The following is a 16,888-nucleotide window of genomic DNA, read 5'->3' as shown; positions in this document are numbered from 1 at the left end:
GGGGGTTGGCCACACCAGAAAGACCAATCATGTGATTAGAGGGTGGAGACTTTGAGCTAAATGGTATCATCTCCAGGGAAGGGAGGGGGACTGGAGATTGAGTTCAATGATATAGGTGGTGATTCAATCAATCATATCTACATAATGAAGCCACAATACAAACTCTGGACACTGATGCTTGGGTAAGCTTTCCTGGTTGGCCATACTTTTAGAGTATTGCCACACTTTGATGCCCAGAGATCAATGTGTCCTTTATGTTTCAAGCCCTCTCAGACTTTGTTCTATATATGTCTTCTTTTGGCTGGTTCCAATTTGTATGCTTTGCTGTAATGAAACTGTAATTGTAAGTATATTGCTTTCCTGAGTTCTGTGACTCATTTTTCTGAATTATCAAACCTGAGGAAGTCTTTTGGGATGCTCAAACTTGTTGCCAGCTAGTATGAAATAAGGATGGCCCTAGGGACCCCTAGATTTGCTGCTGGTATCTGAAGTCTGAAGTGAGGGCAGTCTTGTGGAGAACTCTGCCCTCATATTTGCAGCTTGGCACTCATTGCAACATCCTATGGCCAAGTGGGGCTTATCTCAGGAATGCAAGGTTGGTTCAACATTTGAAAATTAATTATTGTAGTTTACCTTATTGACAGAATTTCTTCTAAAAACCCCTATAATCCCTTTTTGGCTTTCTGAGCAGTACCATGGTGGTTGGCAAGAACAAGCACCTTATGAAAGGTGGCAAAAAGGGAGCCAAGAAGAAAGTGGTTGATCCATTGTCTAAGGAAGACTTGTACAATGTGAAAGCACCTGCTATGTTCAATATAAGAAATATCAGAAAGATGCTAGTCACCAGGACCCAATGAACCAAAATTGCATCTGATGTCCTCATGGGTCATGTGTTTGAAGTGAGTTTTGCTGATTTGCAGAATGATGAAGTTGCATTTAGAAAATTCAAGCTGATTATTGAAGATGTTCAGGGCAAAAGCTACCTGACTAACTTCCATGGCATGAATCTTACCCATGACAAAATGTGTTCCATGGTCAAAAAATGGCAGACAGTGATCGAAGCTTGTGTTGATGTCAAGACTACCAATGGTTACTTGCTTTGTCTGTTCTGTGTTGGTTTTACTAAAAAATGCAACAATCAAATACGGAAGACTTCTTATGCTTAGCATCAACAGGTCCACCAAATCTGGAAGAAGATGATGGAAATCATGAACTGAGAGGTGCAGACAAATGACTTGAAAGAAGTGGTCAATAAACTGACTCCAGACAGCATTGGAAAAGACATAGAAAAGCCTTGCCAATCCATTTATCCTCTCCAGATGTTTTCATTAGAAAAGTAAAAATGCTGACTGGGCACAATGGCTCATGCCTGTAATCTCAGCACTTTGGGAGGCTGAGGTGGGTGTATCACGAGGTCAAGAGATCGAGACTATCCTGGCCAACATGGTGAAACCCTGTCTGTACTAAAAATACAAAAATTAGCTGGGCATGGTGGTGCACACCTATAGTCCCAGCTACTCGGGAGGCTGAGGCAGGAGAATCGCTTGAACCCGGAAGGCAGAGGTTGCAGTGAGCCAAGATCATGCCACTGCACTGCAGCCTGGTGACAGAGCAAGACTCTGTCTCAAAAAATAAAAAATAAAAAAAAAGAAAAGGAAAAAGAAAAGTAAAAATGCTGAAGAAGCCCAAGTATGAATTGGAAAAACTACTCATGGAGCTTCATGGTGAAGGAAGTAGTTCTGGAAAAGCCACTGGGGACAAGATAGGTGCTAAAGATGAGCAAGCTGATGGATATGAACCACCAGTCCAAGAATCTGTTTAAAGTTCGGACTTATAATCAGTGGGAAATAAAAAGTCCTATTTGTGAAAAAAGAAGAATTTGACAAAATTCAACACCCATTCATGATTAACAACTCTCAGCAAACTAGGAATGGAAGGGAAATGTCAACCTGATAAAAAGAACTATGATATACATTATGACAAAGTTTCTGAAAGTGTAGTAAGACAATTGTTTTGTGAAACTTTGTTTTACTTTGTGTTTGTGTGTGTGTGTGTGTGTGTGTGTGTGTTGCACTGGGTCCTAGAGAAGTTTTCAGAGTAGATACATGCACAAGAATGTTCGTTGCAACATTTCGTGAAAAATTTGAGGCAGCATTGATAAAAAGGAAAATGCACACACAAATTCATACAACAGGCCAGGCACGGTGGCTCACGCCTGTAATCCCAGCACTTTGGGAGGCCGAGGTGGGCGGATCATCTGAGGTCAGGAGTTTGAGACCAGCCTGACCAACATGGAGAAACCCCATCTCTACTAAAATACAAAATTAGCTGGGCATGGTGGCACATGCCTGTAATCCCAACTACTCAGGAGGCTGAGGCAGGAGAATTGCTTGAACCTGGAGGCGGAGGTTGCGGTGAGCCGAGATCATGTCATTGCACAAGCCTGGGCAACAAGAGTGAAACTCCATCTCAAAAAAAAAAAAAAAATTCATACAACACTATATGATGTAGTAGTTAAAGTGCATGGGCCAGAGCTAAATGCATCAAGATGGATAAATCTCCAAAACACAATGTTGAGCTAGAAGAGCAAATTGCAGATTGATGTTTGCAACATTATTATTTTTTGTAAGTGTGTGATAGGGTCTTGCTCCGTTGCCTAGGCTGGAGTGCAGTGGCATGATCTTGGCTTATTGCAGCCTCAACCTTCCGGGCTCACCTCAGCCTCCTGAGTAGCTGAAACTATAGGCACATGCTACCATGCCTGGCTAATTTTTTGATCTTTTGTAGAGATGGGATTTTGCTATGTTGCTCAGGCTGGCCTTAAGCTCCTAGGCTCAAGACATCCTCCTGTCTCTGCCTCCAAAAGTGTTGGGATTATAGGCATGAGCCACTGCATATATACATATTCTCACTAGGGGAAACTATATATTAATATGTATTTATAGGAAAAATCTTTCATGGGGATGATCAATACGAGTTCAGTGTAGTGGTTATTTCTGAGGAGGAAGGAAGGAGGAAAGGAGAATGAGATTTGGGAGGAGCACATAAAGGGGCTTCAACAATATTTGTAATATTTTACTCCTTTAAAAATAACCAAAACAAAATGTTAAGATTTGATAAAGTTGAGTGATGGGTACATAAACATTTGTTCTATTTTTCTTTAGGAATGTTGGAAATATTATGAGATTATAAATTATAAGAAGGCAATTTGACACGGTAAAATTAACCCTTTGTTTTTGAAAGTTTGAGTTGTGAGTTTCCAACACAGCTTGAGCTATTTGGAGATTTGCAAGTGCAGCTGTTTCAAGTGTGTTTCCAGAGGTTCCTGGTAGTCCCCACACGTCGGCAACAAGAGACAGGGGCAGAGGAAATGCCCAGGTTTCCCAGTTCTTCCCTCTGATCTGCTTGACCTTTCTCAGCTTTATATATTGGCCTCTGTATTTGGAAGCTATTATAAAAGACCCCAGGACTAAAATAACTTTGTAAACCACTGCCCCAAATAAAAGTTGGGAAGCTTTGCTCTGGGAAATATGAAGTTAAACCTGAGTCACAAATTCTAGGGAATAAGTTTGCCTAGCATATTATTTCCCTAGAATAAATGAAAGGGAATAGCCCTCCAAATGGGTTTATCACATTGGATGATTTAATTTGGTTGGTTGACACATACACATGAGTAATTCTATCTGTCCAGAAAGCAGAGCCACACACATGTGTTATAAGATGATAAATGTGTTCCCAGAACAAATCGAAATCACCTTGAGCTGATCCAATAAAGTGCTGCTAACATCTATTTAGCATTTGAACAGACGATGAACTTCCTGCTTACGTGCAAGTAGGTAGAGCTAGACACGAGCCTGCTGTTTGTGAAGCCTGGGGGAAAGCTTGCTTTTATACACTAGGGAAAGTGAATTAGTTAGAACCTCTTCCCAAAGCCATCCACCTGTTTCCACCACTGCTTTCCACTGGGTCACCGTGCACTTCTTCCACCTTGTGACCTTTATCCGGATGTCTCCAGTCATTCCATGTTCTCTAGGAGCTTTGCAATAGCTTTGGCTGGGCATGGAAACTAGGTGTGAGAGCCTGTATGTCTCCCAGATGGAAAAATAGAAATGAGAAGCGTGGCCAGGTTCCAATAAGAGATTTGAGAGAATCAGCCCTCTATAAAACCTGGAATAGAATTCAACACCTAAGTGAACTAGATCTTGTTTTGACAATACGCATCATTTCCCACCTCCATGAGCCTTTCTTGGTGGTAACAGACTATGACCAGTAATAGGTTTCCATGTCGGCACCCAGTTGGGGGTGATATTAAAATTACTTAACAATCTGTACACCATGGTGCCAACCATCAGAACGGATGCTGGCTGTAAAAAACAGACATGGCCATGTCATTACTTACTGATTCATACACCAGCCCCAGTCTGAGTGATACAGAAATCTAATCTTCAAGAAATTTCTGATGGGTTGCGTCTGAGTCCAGGAGCAGCTATACCTTAAAGCTTCCAGCTATAATGGAGAAGCTTCTTCCTGTTCTGAATCTACTTTTAAAAAATGTTCCCAACACAGGGGAGGTAAACTACCTGTCAGCTACTTCTAAATGCTGAGAAGTCAACTGGGAAGGCTATTCATTTATTCAACATATAATTATTGAGCATATACTATGCTAAGCCCACTGAACATACAGCAGTGATTGTATACCAGCAGCCTCTGCGTTAAATCCAGCACAAAGATATGCTTAATGTGGCCTGCACAGGGTTTTAAAAATTGCCAACATTTAAAAATTAGGAGACACCATATAAAAATCTAGATTTTCAGTTTCTCTTGGAAAACAGCAATATCTGGTCACCCTGGGTCAGATTTCTGCAAAACAGCAAATTGGCTGGTGTGTGGTTTGCTGCAGTGCTCACCCAATCCCTCTTGCTCTCCAGCTCCAGTGACAATTGTCACTTGCCATTCTCATCCTCTTTGCACTATGTATGAGTACGTGTATGAGTGTGTGTGTGTGTGTGTGTGTGTGTGTTTATAGTAAGGAAATATTTCTCTGCTCCCATGTCTCTGTCAAAAGGGGAAAAACAAAAGCCAGACCAAGAGGGCTGAATGATTTTTATTAGTCTTGGCTCCTTCTCTTGTTTCTGTTACCTGTCATGTTCCAAAGACACTTGAGTTTGCAGCTCCTGGAACACAATGATGCCAAAAACCAAAACAACAAAACAACAAAAAAAGAGTCTGCCTCAGGGAGTTTGCAGGAGGAAGGATTAAACTTGACAACCTAAGGTAATCCCTCACCCAGGACCCAGTAGCAAGTAGAGGGAAGGAAGAAACTGCAAGTACAAAGGCTTATATGTGTGAATAAGCTTGGCTTCAAGCATGGCAAAAGGCCTGCTGTGGCTGGGACAGACGAGAGGGAGTGTGGAGGGAGAGGAATTTGGAGACCAGCTCAGACCTTTTAAGCCATGGTAAGCAACTTGCGTTTCATTCTAAGTGGCATGACATAGTTTCTGCTCTCCTCTCCTTAACAAGGCTTGGATCTTGTTACTTCATGTAGCTACGGTAATAGCAATAGCAGGAGACAGGAGAGGCGGGTGAGGTTTGCATCTACCTAAACTATTAGTATCGCTCAGGTGTCCAGCAGTGGGGAAATGATATGCTCCCACATTGGGTCCTTTGAAGAGGGCTTGCTAGTTATTTATTTATTTATTTATTTATTTTTAGAGATCAGGTCTTGCTCTGCCACCCAGGCTGGAATGCAGTGGTGCAATTATGGCCCACTGCAGCCTTCAACTCCCGGGCTCAAGTGATTCTTCAGCCTCAGCCTCCTGAGTAGCTGGGACTATAGGTGTGGGCTATCATACCTGGCTAATTTTTAAAATATTTTGTAGAGATGGAGTCTTGCTATGTTGCCCAGGCTGGTCTTGGAACTCCTAGCCTCAAGTGATCCTCCTGCCTGTCCTCCCAAAGTGTTGGGATTATAGGCATGAACCACCGCACCCAGCCTGAAGAGGGTTTAATAAAGGGATTGAACAGCGTTGAAGAAAACTCCGAGAAGGATATGGTACCCCAGACTAATAACAGACTAGTAACAGGGGGAGACTAGGAACAGGGGAGATGTCATCTCCTTGGGCCTGAATGGACAAAGGAAGGCTACCAGAACCTGGAGAGTGGCTACCAGAACCTGGAGAGACCCATATTGTTTAGAGAGGGCTGGATTATTCTCATAAGGGACACAGTCAGCTTGTGGTAACTCCACAAAGAGAAAGCCAGGAGAAATGACCTCACTCTCCTCCCACCTTTTTATTTCCTGCCGGGGCTGCCTGTAGAGTATACCCAACTAAAAGCCAGAGAGAGGACGCTCATTGATGGAAGTTAGCCTCCAGGAACCTAGGACAGAGAGGAGGTGGCCATAGAGTGGCTTTTGGCAGGACACAAGATACTCAATTCACCATCCAGGACACAGGACAAGAAAATAGCATCCCTATTTGTAGTAGTAGGGATAAGATTCAGGTGTGGTGTCTGTAGACAATATTATCCAATTCCTCCAACTTCCGGGGAGAATAACCGCCCGGTTTCAGGAAGCCCAGGGGCCAAAGCAAGGAGAACCTTTGGGATCCGGCAAAGGATCTGAATAGATAAGCTATTCAGATGCCCATTCAGCGCTGCCAAGATGGTGCAAGAGACACCTTCGATTGGTAGGGTGTCCCTCGAGAGATGTTCCTGATCTGCTATTACTGGAATTTGCAACTCCTGTAAAAAGCTGCCTGGGGCATGAGTCACCCAGTCGCTGTCCAAACCACTGCCTCTGCAGCACACCATTCCATTCCCCGATTCTCCTCTCTCTTTCTGCAGCTGCAATCCGAGAGGCATTTGTTCCCTCCAGGGAGGGGCCCCAGGACCTGGAGCCAGCATCCTTCCCTGGCCGGCTGCCTTTGCACACTGCAGGTAGTTGGAATTTTCTGAGTTTCAGGGAGAAAGAAGCCTGTCTGAAGAGCCCAGACAGTATGTCTCCTCATCACCTGGCACATACCTAGAGGGAACAAAGTGAACACCGTAACTGGGAGTCACCTGGATCAATGTTACAAGCTCAAGCATGGTAAATGAATTTAGGACAGCTCCAAGGAGCTAAGTTTTCTTTGCATTTCTTTTTTGTTTTGATTTGTTTCAGCCTAAGACAGCATCCAATTCTTTGCATTTCTTAATAGTTAGTTTGATCTGAATGCATCTGGTAGTTTTGCAGAAGCCTCAATCAGATGCATTAGGGGTTAGTTCAGTTTTTTTCGTTTTTCTTGCAAGCTTCCTTTTTGTTGTCTTTTTGTCTGTATTTTCCCCTCCCTTACACCTGTCTAAGGTAGTTATATATCATCCCTGCCAGATTCTATCTAGTTGATTCAGCAGTGGAGTGGGAGGGTGTTCTGGTCACGACGTGACTGTTATAAACTCAACCTACTGGCTGACACATATGACCTACCTAGAACTGAGAGGCTGTGTACTCAATGTTCCTCCCAGTCTTTTGCTGGCAAAGTCATCATGATTTCTGTTAACCTAAGAGGCACAGTTCAGAATTTTTGCCTTTACAAACTCTTACTTCACCTGGTGGAAGAAAACAAGGAGCTGTAGGCTCAAATGTAGGTTTGAATCCCCGTTTTACCCATCATTGGCTATGCAGCCTTAGACATGGGTTACTGAAGCTCTCGGAGCCTCAGTTGTCCATCTGTAACAATGGGCTTATTACCAACCTCACAGTATTGTCATAGCAATCAAATGAGATAATATAAGCAAACCACTTACACACAGTCTGACTTAGGAGTACCCAACAACTTTTAGTTTTCTCCTGTCCTCAGCCTCCTTATCCACCAAAGCACACACATTTTAACCATTTTTATTCAAGCTACTGACTCCAGGGTCTTGCTTGACCACAAGAAGAGTTAGCATGAATATGAACAACTGTATTGTTACTCACAGCTTTCATTACCCCTTGTAGCTCCCTTGACCCGGGCAACACAGCGTCCTCATCAAACCTTCTGCTAGGTTGTGTCATATGAAGAGTGTGATGTTTGATGCACGATGTTGATTTGGGAAGTGGTAGATTCAGAGCAATGAACTAGAAATGCAGAAGGTGGGTGGTCAGGGGTCATGGAATGTAAGGGTGTGCCAGGGACTCAGGGGACTTGAGAGGGGCTGTGAAAAACTGTGGGACTGCTGAGAATCCTAGGGAATGAAATTTAAGCCTCCCTAATGGGGCCATGTGGGGATATTGGACAGGTTTGCCTGGCACACAAGAGGCCCTCAATTAATATTGGTGAATGAATACATTTGGAGGATTGGCTGAACGGGCAAACCATTGGTGGTCTCAGGGAACTTAGAAGATTGAGTTCCTGCTTAAATGCCCCTTATCAGAGAAGCCCTCTTTGACAAGCACAACAGCACTCCATCAGTCCTTTCTCACAGTGCTTATTATCATATTGCATATTTATTTATTTATTTTTTCTTGAGACAGAGTCTCACTCTGTCATCCAGGCTGCAGTGCAATGGCATGATCTCAGCTCACTGCAACTGCTGCCTCCTAGGTTCAAGTGATTCTCCTGCCTCAGCCTCCCAAGTAGCTGGGACTACAGGCACATGCCACCATGCCTGGCTAATTTTTGTATTTTTAGTAGAGATGGGGTTTTGCCATATTGGCCAGGCTGGTCTCAAACTCCTGACCTCAGGTGATCCACCCACCTTGGCCTCCCAAACTGTTGGGATTACAGGTGTGAGACACCACGCCCAACCATATTGCATATTTATTATACTCTTGTTTACTGTTTGTCATATCCACTAGCATATAAGCCCTATGAGGGCAGGGATGCGGTCTCTTTGGGTCTCTCCTGTATCTTCAGTGACTAGAGTAAAGCTTGGCACCGAGACTCAGTAAATTTGTTTATTTATTTATTTATTTTGAGACAGTCTCACTCTGTAACCCAGGCTGGAGTGCAGTGGTGCACTTATGGCTTACTGTAGTCTCTACCTCCCTGGGCTCAAGTGATCCTCTTACCTCAGCCTCCTGAGTAGCTGAGCAGCCCAGCTAATAAAAAAAATTAGTAGGGCTAATATTTGTAGAGATGGGGTTTCACCACATTGCCCAGGATGGTCGTAAACTTCTGGGCTCAAGCAATCCACCTGCCTTCACCTCCCAGAGTGCTAAGCATACAGGCAGGAGCCACCATGCCCGACCTTCAGTAAGTGTATTTAAATAAGTGATTGTAGACATGAGAGCTATTATAGAGGTGGGTGGGAATGAGAGTGCCTGGGAGAAAGACTTGCAGTGCTTCTCAAACCTCAGTTGCCTGAGACTCACCTGTGGTTGGGTTGAAACTCCTGACCTACTCAATCAGAATCTGAATCAGGAACATGGAGGCCTGTATTTATCAGCTGCTCTAGTAGTTCGAATGCAGATGTTTTGAGGACCACATTGAGAAATACTTGCCTCATAGAAATGGATGGATTTCCCCCAACAATATATCTCCCTTCTGGAGTAGACTTTTCCTCTCTACTTATCTCCGAATCACTTTGCAACATCCAGACACTCGATCTAATAGCTCTTCACAGCTTTACAGATCGCCTTGGTGAAGGCCGCCCAGAATAACTTTATGAAAAGGAAGAGACAGATTTCTCCAAACCGCTCCATTCAAAAATGATGCTCCAGGTCTCCCAAAACACTCCTTCCTAAATGCCCCACTTGCTTTCACATTATAAAGATACGTATTTATTTATTTTTACTTTTAGCCCGTTAGTGTCCATTATCTAATAGTCTCTAGTCTCTTATTTCTAAATGATCCTTTGTGTTTGGATTGCTCATTTTAGAAAGTAACCTCAAAGAATGAAGATTGCAACTTCTATTTTCTATCTTCTCTTAGTGCCAGCTGTTCAAGAGGATGCTCGCTTAATGCTCTTAACTCCTGGACCAATTAACAGCCACAGCAGGGCCCTGAGTAGGGGCTTGAAACGTGAAAATGAGGACAAGTGCAATACTAATAATAACAGCTTCCAAGTTTCTCCCTTTCCATAACACCAATGACTTGATGTAAGGAAAGAGGAATTTACCTTTTCTCTTTTTTTTGAGACAGAGTCTCCACCCAGGCTGGAGTGCAGTGGCATGATCATGGCTCCCTGCAGCCTTAAACTGGGCTCAAGTGATCCTCCTGCCTCAGCCTCTCAAGTATCTGGGCTTATAGGCACATGCCACAATGCCTGGCTAATTTTTGTATGTTTTGTAGAGATGGGGTCCCACTATGTCACTCAGACTGGTTTCAAACTCCGGGCCTGAAGTTATCCTCCCACTTCAGCCTCCTAAAGTACTGGAATTACAGGCATGAGTCACTGTGCCAGGCAAAAAAGGAATTTTTATATTGCTATGTAACTTTCACTTTTTCTTCCCTACTCTTTTGCTTTCTTTTCTAACCCATCAAAATTATCTGGCTCTAAAGGAAATTATTCATGTAGACTCAAGAATATGTTTACAGTATGGATTTCTAGGTTAACACGAGAGATGGGACTTTGCAGTATGAAAAAACGGGTATGCTAACAATTTTGCTGTTGCTGACTCACCTTACATTTAAAGCATAAATTGTGGCTCATGCCTGGAGTCCTAGCACTTTGAGAAGCTGAGATGGGAGGACTGCTTGAGCCCAGGAGTTCTAGATCAGCCTGAGCAACATAGGGAGACCCCATCTGTACAAAAAATAGAAAAATTAGCCAGGCATGGTGGTGTGCACCTGTAGTCCCAGCTGCTCAAGAGACTGAGGTGCAAGGATCGATTGAGCCTGGGAGTTTCAGGCTGCAGTGAGCCATAATCACGCCGCTGTATTCCAGCCTGGATGACAGAGCAAAACTCTGTCAAAAAAATTAATAAAGAGGCATATGTTGGCAGGACAGATGGCTCTTGCCCTCTGAATTTGTGGAAATGTTATTTTACTCCTGTGCCCCTCACTGATGATAAAAGCAGTGTTGGGAGAATGAAGGCTGGAACTCACTTGATTGGCACCTATTGCTGCTGGTGGTGGTGATAGTGATAATGTGTATCTGTGCATGTATGTTGCAGCAAACAGTCTCATCTTTTATTAAAATGCTTCTGACGATTCTTCAGTCCTTACTTCCAGCCCTAAATCTGAAATCCTTCCATCTTTTCCTTTTCAGTTACCAACGCTGCCATTCTCCCAGAGCCCTTGTTTTGAATATTAGAAGCCAACTTTGATCCTTTTCACTTATAAATGCTTGCCACATCCCGTACAGTCTACCTCCCTTGTCTTTCTCACAAGCATCTCTTTCCCATTCTCTTTGCTACCATGGTAATTCCAATCTGCACAATTCCCCAATCTGTACCCTCTTCCCCATTCCTCCTACATATCATTCATGGTTTAAGCCTCCTAAATGAACAACTTGGTTTCAATGGCTCTCAGTTAACCAATGGAAAAGATATACAAGCTCATCAGCCTGGTTGTCAAGACCTTGCACAAGAAAGCCCCTATCTGGCTAAGCATATCCCCTATACACGGACATTTTCCTCCTTTAGGTATTTGCTCAGGCTGTGTCTATGTCCAGGAATGCCTTCCTTTGGTGTTGTGCATCTGTAAAAATCTTTTTTCACCATTTGAAGCCTCATGAAGTGCCTATAAATCAGCCCTTTGGTTTAGCCGATCTTTACTGAGTTTTAGGCACAGTGCTAGGTACTAGGGAAGCAAATAAATAAAGCGTGGTCCCTGCTCTCGGAGGAGTTCACAGACTGATAGGGAAGAGGGACGGAAGAGCAGGTAATTCAATAAAGCTGATAGTTCCAAGGATTCAGATTTCTGTGGAGTACTGAGAAGGGGCACCTGACTTAGACCTTTTTGTGGGATGGAAATGGTAAGAGAATAGGTAAGTTGATACTTGGGCCAAGTCTTAAGGGGTGAGCAAAAGTTAGGTGAAGATTGCAGGGCAAGGCATGAGCCAAAGATGGAGATGGAACAAACATAAAGGGATGGGATACCGAGCAAGCCACAGCTCCAAGAAGAGGCACAGCCAGTTGCTCAGTCATGTGGGACATCTCCGAGCAGACTGTAGAGAAACACTGTGCCTCAGAACAGTTCATCAAAGAGAGGAAGAGAGATGAATTTTTCCCATGTTTCCTCTTGACTCTTGACTCTCATTAATTAAAGTTTATTTCACGGAGCAGTCAGTCTCCACACTTAAACTAGCATTTCTGGGAAGCTGCTGGGAAGGCCAGATCCCAGGCTCTGTTGCATGGTGCTTCATCTGTATCTAGACATCATGAGCAGAGTCAAGTCTCCATGAGGCTGGTGTGGTCAGGAACTTGGGTGTCCAGCTGCTATGGCTCCCACCATGGTGAATGCAGTGAAGATTGTGTCTGACCCCAGCCTTATCTCAGAGAAGGCAAGAAGGTCAGCACTGGGGCAGTGGAGGCTTTGGCTGTGATAATGGTGTCTGGGCTTTCCAAGAGGGGGAGCATCAATTGTGACTGATACAGTCCACCCCTGGAACTCCTCAGCTATACTTATGCGTTTTTATGATATCCAGCTTTCATACTATAATATATAGCCTCAATTTTTGGAAAACAGGGCTACTACATGGAGGGTGGATCTGAGGAGGGCAAGATCAGGAGCAGAGAGATTAGCTAGGATGCTACTGCACCAGTCTTTGCAAGCATATCAACTGGGACAATGATCGTGGCAATGAAAAAGAGCAAGAGAACTTGAGAAACATTTAGGAGATGAACAAAATTTGGTGATTGATGGATGTGGGGGTTAAGGGAGAAGAAGGAATCCAGGTTGAGTCCCAGCTTTCTACCTTGGGTAACTGGAAGAAGGATAGTGATTCCAGCAACTGAAATGGAGAAGTCAGAAGTTTTCCATTAACTACTGGAATCATGGATAAAAACCAAAAGGTTAAGGTCATAGTTTTCTAATGGCTCAAATGAAGTTTACCAGAAAAGTAAAGGCCAAGAATGGGACCTTTGTCAGAATAGCTAAGTTTTTATATCATAACAGAGAAACAAAAATTTTAGTTTCTCTATTTTTTTTTAATCTATTTTTTAAAAATAAATTGAGGGTTCTCTTTAGAAGCTCTCTTTTAAAATTTCGTCTTATGGTATGTTAATCTGACAGCTGTTAGAAGATGCTATTATCTTTCATTTCGCATTACTGCCTTACAGAATAGATTTAAAAAATAGATATACTGTATAATCACACAAGTCGAGGAGCTCTTTTTTAGCCCTGAGAGTGGGAGGTAGATTGGCATGCAAGAGATGCTGGGTTCATTTTGTAAGCGTATTCACAGTCATGTTGTTGCACTGACCTGTCAAGATTTAAACTCTGAGAAGAGCAAACTGGTTTCTTGCCCATAATAAAATCATGTCTGAAGTCAGGAGCCTGCAGATCAGCAGGTCTGCTTCACCCGATAGCTGCCCAGAGCTTGTTTTTAAAAGGACAGAAAAATCCAGACAGGATGTTGGGATCTAGAAACGGTGTCAAGCCATTCTTATGATGGTTTGTTTTCCTTTGTCCTCTTTGCAAAGTTGTGCTATTGTTTCTCTTTCACATCAGGTCTTAGAAAATATATGGCCGGGTAGTTCTGGACATCTTGACTTGAAATTTCCAGCAGCTCTTACAGCAAGTGCTTTTTTGTCTCCATGGAAACCAACAATGTTTTGAAGAGGCGGTGACAGGTGGAGCACATATGAGCTACCATGGGGAGTGCATGTCAGTCTATCAGTTAAAGTCAATGGCAAAATACCCACAGTTCTGGGGCTTTCTATGGCACACCCAATTTGACCTTCCGAAGGAAGAGAAGCAGAATGATGAAGATGAAGTCATTTCTCCCCCCAGCATTTCAAGCCTATACACTGGTTCCTCTTTACATCACCAAGTCATTGTTCCAATTCATCTTCAGCACTCCCACTTTTAAGCCACCAGTGGGGCAGATGCGGTGACTGACGCCTGTGTGAATCTTGTGATCACAGTGCTAGGGAGATGGCTCTGGCAAGGGGAGGCTACTTTTCCATTGGCTGGTATTTCCTCACTTGTGGGATTCATTCCCAGGAACCCTAGCTTTTCTTACTAGTAAATTTCAGGTTGGGGCATTTGCTTTAAGAATTCATGGTTTTCACATATGCATGTGTGGGGGAGAGAGGAGCATGCATTTTTCACAAACCCTGGGATTCTTCTGGATTTGGGGACACATTCCTGATTGATCCGTAGAGGCGGGACCCACCTGCAAAAATCCAATTACTTGTAAGCCAGGCATGGAGCACTATCAACAGGAGAGCAGTACTGACCTTCCACTCCAGCTTCCTAATCAGCTGGTAATGATACGTTTTTATGGAAACAAATATATGTAGGGTGGGTGTGGGGGCTCATGCCTGTAATCCCAGTGCTTTGGGAGGCCGAGGCAAGTGGATTGCTTGAATACAGGAGTTTGAGACCAGCCTGGGCAGCAGAGCAAAACCCTGTCTCTACAAAAAAAAAAAAAAAAAAAAAAAAAAAAAAGTCCAGGTGCGATGGCTCATGCCTGTAATCCTAGCAGTTTGGGAGGCCGAGGTGGGAGGATTGCCTGAGCTCAAGAGTTTGAGATCAGCCTGGGCAACACGGTGAAACCCCGTCTCTACTAAAAAAACACAACAAATTAGCCAGGCATGGTGGTGTGCACCTATATTCCCAGCTACTCGAGAGGCTGAGGCAGGAGAATCGCTTGAACCCAGGAGATGGAGGCTGCAATGAGCCAAGACTGTGACACCGCACTCCAGCCTGGCGACAGAGCGAGACTCTGTCTCAAAAAATAAAATTAAATAAATAAATAAAAAATAAATAAATAAGCTGGGCATAGTGGTATGTGCTTGTAGTCCCAGCTACTCGGGAGGCTGAGGCAGGAGGATCCTTTGAGTCCAGGAGGTCGAAGCTGTAGTGAACTGTGATTGTGCCACTGCACTCCAGCCTGGGCAACAGAGTGAGACTGTGTCTCAAGAAAGAAAAAGGAAGGAAGGGAGGGAGGGAGGAAGGAAGGAAGGAAAGAAAGGAGGAAGGAAGGAAGGAAGGTAGGAAGGAGGGAAGGAGGGAAGGAAGGAAGGGAGGGAGGGAAGTAAGAGGGAGAAAGGGAGAAAGGGAGGGAGAGAGGAGGGAGGAAATAAGGAAAGAAGGAAGAAAGAAAAGAAGCAAAGAAATGTAATTTTCAATAAGATTCAGCAAAAACACTTCACTGCTCTCACAAACGCAAAAGGAGAAACTGTTATATATATTTCCTCTGGCTTTTAAAAGCCATTTGACCGCAGAAGAGGCACTCTTGTTTGTCTCATCACACACTCTCATCTGAGAACTTGCAGGAGATGCCACATATGCCCTTGTTCTTGACCACTTATGTGCACCTGTGTCCCTTGCCTTGAGGGCCTTCTCTGGAGACCTCCGTTTGTTGACACAGGGGGCAGGCCTGAAAGTATCAGGGATTAACATCCTCTGACAGCAGCCCTCATACAATGACTGCTGAGAGCTGGAAGACAAATATCTCTACTCCTTCACCATTTGGAATAGGAAGACCAAAGTGTGTATTCTCCACTGGTCCCCTGGGATCCCCAGAGGGATGGAGCTCCAGTCGCCCACAGGACTAACTTGCTCAATGTACTTTTTTACTAACCGTCGCCTCTTCCCTGTCTTATTTCCCTACTTTCCTATAAATATTTCCTGGGAGGGCTTCTTATGTATTTATTTTTATTTCATTTTCCCATCAACTTTTTTTTATTGAGGTGAAATTCGCGTAGCATAAAATGAACCTTTGCAAAGTAAACAGTTCAATGGCATTTAGTATAGGTGCAATGTTGTGCAACCCCACTGCTAATTCCAAAATATTTTCATCACCTCAGAAGAATACCCTAAACACATCAAGCAGTTACTCCTCCTTCTTTCCTACCCCTAGTCCCTGGCAACCACCAATCTGCTTCCTGTCTCTATGGATTTGCCTCTTCTGGATATTTCATATTGATGGAAGCATAGAATATGTGATCTTTTGTGTCTGGCTTCTTTCACTTAGGATAATGTTTTCAAGGTTCATCTGTGTTACTGCATGTATCAGTATTTCATCTTTTTTTTTTTTGACGGAGTCTCGCTCTGTCGCCCAGGCTGGAGTGCAGGGGCGCGATCTCGGCTCACTGCAAGCTCCACCTCCCGGGTTCATGCCATTCTCCTGCCTCAGCCTCCCGAGTAGCTGGGACTGCAGGCGCCCACCACCATGCCCGGCTAATTTTTTGTATTTTTAGTAGAGATGGGGTTTCACCGTGTTAGCCAGGATGGTCTCGATCTCCTGACCTTGTGATCCGCCTGCCTCGGCCTCCCAAAGTGCTGGGATTACAGGTGTGAGCCACTGCACCTGGCTCATTTCATCCTTTTTTATGGCTGAATAATATTTCATTGTATAGGCCACAATTTACTTATTCTTTTGTCCATTAATGGACATTTGGGTTGTTTCCACCTCTTGGCTGAAGAGTGCTGCTTTGAACATCCACGTACAAGTATTTGTTTAAGAACCTGTTTTTTAAATTCCTTTGAGCATATACTTAAAAGTGGAATTGTAGCATCACATGGCAATTCCATTAACTTCTTGAAGAATTGCTCAACTGTTTCCACAGCAGCTATACAAGGATTGCAGTTTCTCCCCATCTTTGCCAATGCTTGCCACCTTGTTTCTGTTTTTGTTTTTATTATGGCATACTAGTGGGTGTGAAGTGGCAATCTCTGTTTCTGTTTGCATTTCTCTAATTATTAGTGATGGTAAGCATCTTTTTTCTTTATTTTTATAGACAAGGTCTTGCTCTGTCACCTAGGCTGGAGTGCACATGACCATAGCTCATTGCAGCCTCAGACTCCTGGGCTCA

At 43.7% G+C, this 16,888-nt stretch overlaps 1 pseudogene; it reads left to right on the top strand.

Annotated features, from left to right (window-relative positions):
- Positions 1 to 695: 695 nt before the first annotated feature.
- LOC103786337 (small ribosomal subunit protein eS1-like) lies at positions 696 to 2,703 on the top strand (annotated as a pseudogene).
- Positions 2,704 to 16,888: the final 14,185 nt, after the last annotated feature.

This window comes from Pan paniscus, chromosome 23 (assembly GCF_029289425.2).
Source record: "Pan paniscus chromosome 23, NHGRI_mPanPan1-v2.0_pri, whole genome shotgun sequence".
NCBI lineage: Eukaryota > Metazoa > Chordata > Mammalia > Primates > Hominidae > Pan > Pan paniscus.
The sequence above is the reverse complement of the archived record's forward strand: the minus strand, read 5'-3'. Positions and strand labels throughout refer to the sequence as shown.